We start from the raw sequence: 6007 nt of genomic DNA, 5'->3' as shown, positions 1-6007 counted from the left end.
ATTATAGGGTATTCAGCAGTTCTGAACAGCTAGAAATATCGTTTAAAAGTTTGAAGTTGTAGAAACATTTTCTCAGCAGCAGTTTATAAAAGCTATGCATTTTCACTGCATAATTACATTAAGTATCCAGTAGTTATAGTCTTCTTACTTGATTAAAGAACTGTCTTGCATTTTACTAGAACTCTGCTGATTCAATCTTTTGTTCCATAAACTTTCTTATACTGGAATTTAAACTACAATTTACTTTGGCTTTAAAGATAGTTTACAATCCCCCCTCCCCCCATTTTGAATTGAATTCATGGAAATTTGCATAAATTAATCTGGGATCATTATTCTTTGGACATTTCCTAATCTTAATCACAATTACAATCAAGATGACGACATCAGAGTGTTTACTTGTTTATGGAACCTTTTAACATAGAAAAATGGAAAATTAGGACATTTTTTACAGTACAGTATTCCAGAAATGTAGTACATAGTTATTAGATAATTAATCAGATAGTAAGTAACAAATTGGCCAGGTTGTCTGGATCTCTGCCGCTTTCGTTGATCTGTAACATCTACTCTGAGAGAATAATGGCTGCTCTTTTTAAATCACAAGTATATCATAACTTATATTCTTGGGGAATTATCAGTACTGTAGTTCAGAGCTGTCAAACTCGCTGCACGTGGGCCGGATGCATCACACATGGCCACACCCACGCCCAGTTTAACAAAGGGGAAAAAGTTGTGACAATGTAAGTTTGACACCCCTGCTGTAGTTCATCTGTTAGTTTCTGCTACTTTTCAACAGCCCATTGTAATGGAATTTGTCTTTACTAGTTTGAAAAATGCTTCAATTATGAAGGTATAAGGATTTTATAAACTTTTGCAACCTAGTCTAATGTATCTCAAAAATCAAGATAATGCTTTTTAATGCTACATACTTTTTAAAAAAAATGTTAACAGTTGGATTTCAGAATTTTAAAAGATTTGATTTTGAAGTCAAGGGCTTGCACATGGTTCAGCTTGGCACTCAGAATCTCTAACAAGTTATAGCAATGTCATAATAGCAATAGCACTTAGATTTATATACCGCTTCACAATGCTTTACAACCCTCTCTAAGCAGTTTACAGAGTCAGCATATTGCCCCACAATCTGGTTGCTCATTTTATCAACCTTGGAAGGATGGAAGGCCGAATCAGCCTGGAACTGGTGAGACTCGAACTGCTGGTAGCCAGCAGTCAACAGAAGGAGCCTGCAGTACTGCATTCTAACCACTGCACAACACGGCTATGATGATGATGATGCACATATTATGATGCAAATAGTACTTACGTACTTATATCATGACATCTGACATTTATACATAAATTGCATCATGTGCAAGCTGTCATGATACGTCATTTGTCCTGTTGCCTCCCCAGATGCTGATAATGCCACTCAAACATAGCATTTATTTCCTGAAGTATGCCATTTAAAAAATATGGCTTCTCTCGAATTTTTACTAAGATTATGAACCAGCAGAAGATATACCTCTCAATCACTATAAACAAAATTAATGCTATTGATATCAGTTCAAATATAATGGAAAACAATGTTCTTTTTATCAGCATTATGATAAGATTCAACTGGCAGTTCATGTCAACATCCAACACCTGCTGTGCTTTGAAGCCATAAAGTGCAGGGCAATTTTATTTTGTCTCATACTTTTGATGCATAATCAGAATGCCTTCCGTTTCACTTTCAATAGGCTCTTTATCCATATCTTGCTAAATATCAGAGATTTCAGCCCATTCTAAGTCTAGTGCCAAACAATTATAGTTGGAAGACAAAACGTTTTTGAAAAGGCTTGGCTAGGGAGAAAGGCAAGTAAAAGTGTACAAAGTAGATAGTAAGACTATAAAACCTAATGTTGTGACCCAGGCCCAAGTAGGTAGTAGGAAACTCCAATCAGTGAAAAAAACAAACTATTTGAACAGCTGAGAATTACTTCATTCCCAGCATAGTTCAACTAAATTAAAGCAAATTCCTCCCAACTCAAATTCCTCAGTCTTATCGCAAACCTTGGTCCAATTAGGCAAACTGCCAAAGGCCTTTCTTGGCAAATGTTCAGAAGTCACAGATACAGAAATAAATGCAAGATGTAGACGAAGATGACGAAGCTACCAACGTAGTTTTCCGGCAAAGCCCAAACGCTGTTGCTGGTCTGTTTTAAGTCTTATGGGAGGGGCCAATCATCTCTTGGCCCTACCCCCGAGTTGTCCTCTTTGCTTGTGCTGCTCTTGCCTTCTGGCAGCTCTTCTCATGCATGCATTAGGAACGGGCTCCTCTTGTTCCTCTGCCTCACTACTATCAGGCTCTGGAGTCCACGCCTCACTCCCCGATGACCCTGGCCCCACCTCAGCCTCATCGCTGTCTGACTCCGTTGCCAGCTCTGCAGGCTGCTGTCGGACCACAAAACCTAACCCTTTACTAGTATTTCCTACACACAAGGTCCAAAATGCAGTCAGTAATTTCCAAAGTTTAACTAGTCACCATGATTATCAGAGTAAACTGAAGGTGATGTCTCTGTATATGAGCATTATGATTCTGCATCAAGGCAGATTTAAATTAGGCCTGCACAATGTATGGCCCATGGACTGCAAATGTCCTGCACAATAGCTCAGCTTTTAAAAAAAGACCTCAGTAAATGTACCAGTTTATTCACCAGCTGTTGGCAGATGGGGAAGGAAGTGAGTGCATTTAGAAATGTGGGAGTATCTGTCGCTGCATGGGTTGGGAAGGATGTGAAGGAATTTTGCCAGAGATGGCATGCAGATTGGGAAGAGCAGATAGGTGAGTAGCATAGGTCAGGAAGGGAGTTCGGGGGGGGGGGGCGTGTTAGGTGCTCTGTGTGTCATGTCAGCTACATGGAGGAAAAGTACCGTAGGTCAAGATGGGTGCATGAAGGTCAGTGTGTGTGTGTGTGTGTGTGTGTGTGTGTGTGTGTGTGTGTGTGTGTGTGTGTGAAGTACTGTATCAGTTGGGAATGGCCTGTGGGGGAAGTGGTTGAAAAGCATGCTTGGGAGTGAGCTTGGGTACTGTGCAAATCAGAGACGGTGCATGGGGATGGCACAGGTTGTGAAATGCATGCAAGTGCCCAAGAGTCATCACAGGTGTCAGGGAGCGTGTTGGGGTAGGTGTATGGGGTGCTATAGGGTGAAGGAAAGCACTTGGGGGTAGCATAGATCAGGAAGGAGGTGTTGCATGGGTCAAGGAACGTGCATGGGGGGGTGCGGGTTGGAGAAGTTGTACAGGGGTATGCAAAAGGTGCTGCAGAGCAAGGAAAGACATTGAAGGATTGAGAAGGCCCCCATGGGGTCATGGAAGATGGATAGGGTGTGCAACAGGTGCTGCATGGGTTAGGGAAGGAGAGGGGCACAGGGTGTGGGAAGGTGTGGGGAGGTGTGGGGAGGTGGCATGGGCCAGGGTTTATGGCAGGGGTGAAATCCAGCAGGTTCTGACAGGTTCTGGAGAACCGGTAGCGGAAATTTTGAGTAGTTTGGAAAACCAACAAATACCACCTCTGGCTGGTCCCAGAGTGGGATGGGAATGGAGATTTTGCAATATCCTTCCCCTGGGAATGGGGATTTTGCAGTATCCTTCCCTTGAAGTGGGGTGGGAATGGAGATTTTGCAGTATCCTTCCCCTGCCACACCCACCAAGCCACACCACACCCACCAAGCCACACCCACAGAACCAGTAGTAAAAAAAATTGGATTTCACCATTGGTTTATGGGTGTTCCTTGTTCCCTTCGCCCTTCCCAGAAGGCAGATAAATGGCTGCTGCTGGGTGGGGAAAGGAGTGAGGGACTGCGAGGCTGGCTGAAAATTGTCATGGAATGAAGAAAATGAAGATCTAGTGATTGCAGCAACAACCCAGCAGCATAGCATATAAATAAAAACATTTTACTGCAGATCCTGCTGATCTCTTATAAAACGTAAACAAAATAGAAACTTCAGAGTACAAGATAAAAACTATTTATTAAATATAATTAATTACTTTGATTTTGCTATATAAAAGCACTCGGCAATTCGATGAGATTATAAAACAGCTTACATTATCTGTAAGAAAACTGGGCAAACTTTTACCTGTGAAAGCAGCACCAAATGATAATTTGTTATAGGTGAATTACCTTCTTTCTCCCAGTGACCTTGAGTGGACTGCCTGGGAAAAGAGGTAATGCTGTCCCAAATCAAGTTTACTCTTTTACAAATCAAGTTTTTGTTTTTGTTTTTTTGTTGCAGGCTTTCTGTTCCTTTACTAGCAAGGGTACTAACAGCAACGAAATGCCAGCAGTCAGGAAATGGTTGCTGGAAGAATCAAACAAAACTTACAGGAAGCAATTAACACTTAGAATTGTAAATTTCAGGTTGTTTTAATTCTAGGAAGAACATTATTTCCATTTTTAAAAGTAAACAGAGTGAAAGTCAAATGAATCCCATAGCTGACTTTGATAGCGATTAAATATTGCCAAGCAAGTCTTTATCTGTATTCACATATGCCATGGTTTATTTTAATAATTGTTGAAGCACACACAGTGATTTTATTCACTCATGCTTTTGATGTATAATCAGAATGCCTTCACTTTCACTTGTAGTAGACCAGTGATGGCTAACCTTTTCCGGACCAAGTGCCCACAGCGCGTGCACCCAAACCCCCAAAATGCAATGCGCTCCCCCACGCATGTGCTCTGCCCCTGCGCACGTGCTTGCAACCCCCACACATGCCCCACCCCATTACACATGCGTGCACAACCTCCCCAGGTGCACCACGCCCCCCCTGTGTATGCGCGGCAGAGATCCGAAGGCTAACTGGCTGACAGGAAGTGTGCGTGTATGTGCAGCAGAGCTGAACTGGGGCAACAGCTCACATGCCATCAGAGAGGGTGCTGCATGCCAGCTCTGGCACACCTGCTGTAGGTTCGCCATCATGGTATCTACCCATGTCATACCCTATATCAGAGAGATTTCAACCCAGTCTAATTGTTGAAGCACACACAGTGGCTTCATTCACAATACAAGTAGTCCACCACTAATTCAGCAACAGATCAAAATTATGACAACACCGAATGAGGACTTACGACTGGTCCACAAAGTTTCAACTGTGGCGACATCCCCACAATCATAGAATTGCATTCTGGGCATACAGGTACCCAGCTCTTGATTGAAACTTGGCAGCAAGCCACAGTAATGAGATCGCCATTTGCAATATTTCTTACCAGCTTCTCACAGGCAAACTCAATGGGGAAGCTGGCAACGAAGGTCACAATGTGCACCTGTAAAACACTCCCACTGCCTTTTCTTCTGAGGAAACCCACTTGTAGATCTTGTACTCTGTAGCATCCTCTCGCATGTTGTGCTCCAAGTGAGAGGGACCGAGGAGTCAATCATTTAAGTATAACCTAGAAGTGTGCTACGGTTGCCAATAAAGCCAATGCGGTCCTAGGTTGCAGCAACAGAGGGATAGTACCAAAATCACATGAGATGTTAGTACCACTTTATACTAAGACCATACTTGGAATGCTGCCTCTTAGTTTTGGTACCACTGCACAAAAAAGATGCTAGACTCTAGAAAGAGTGCAAAGAACAACAAATATGATTAGGGGACTGAAGGGTAAAGCATACGATCAATGGTTGCGAGAATTTGGAATATCTAGTCTAATGAAGAGTGGAACTAGGGGTGGCATGATAGCGGTCTTCCACTATTTGAGGAGCTGTCACAGAGAAGAAGGAGTCAACCTATTTTGCAATGAGGGCAAGGCAAGAAGTAATGGATAAAAGCTTAACAAAGAGAGATCCAACCTAACATTAAGGAGAATTTCCCTGTCAGAACAATTAATCACTGGCTTGCTCAAGAAATTGTGGGTGCTCCATGAGTGGAGATTTTAAAGAAGAGATTAGACAGCCATTTGTCCAGAATCTATAGGTTTCCTGCTTGAGCAGGGAGTTGAACTGAAAGACCTCCAAGGTCCCTTCCAACTC

Source organism: Ahaetulla prasina, chromosome 3 (assembly GCF_028640845.1).
Source record: "Ahaetulla prasina isolate Xishuangbanna chromosome 3, ASM2864084v1, whole genome shotgun sequence".
In the NCBI taxonomy this organism is placed as follows: domain Eukaryota; kingdom Metazoa; phylum Chordata; class Lepidosauria; order Squamata; family Colubridae; genus Ahaetulla; species Ahaetulla prasina.
The sequence above is the reverse complement of the archived record's forward strand: the minus strand, read 5'-3'. Positions refer to the sequence as shown.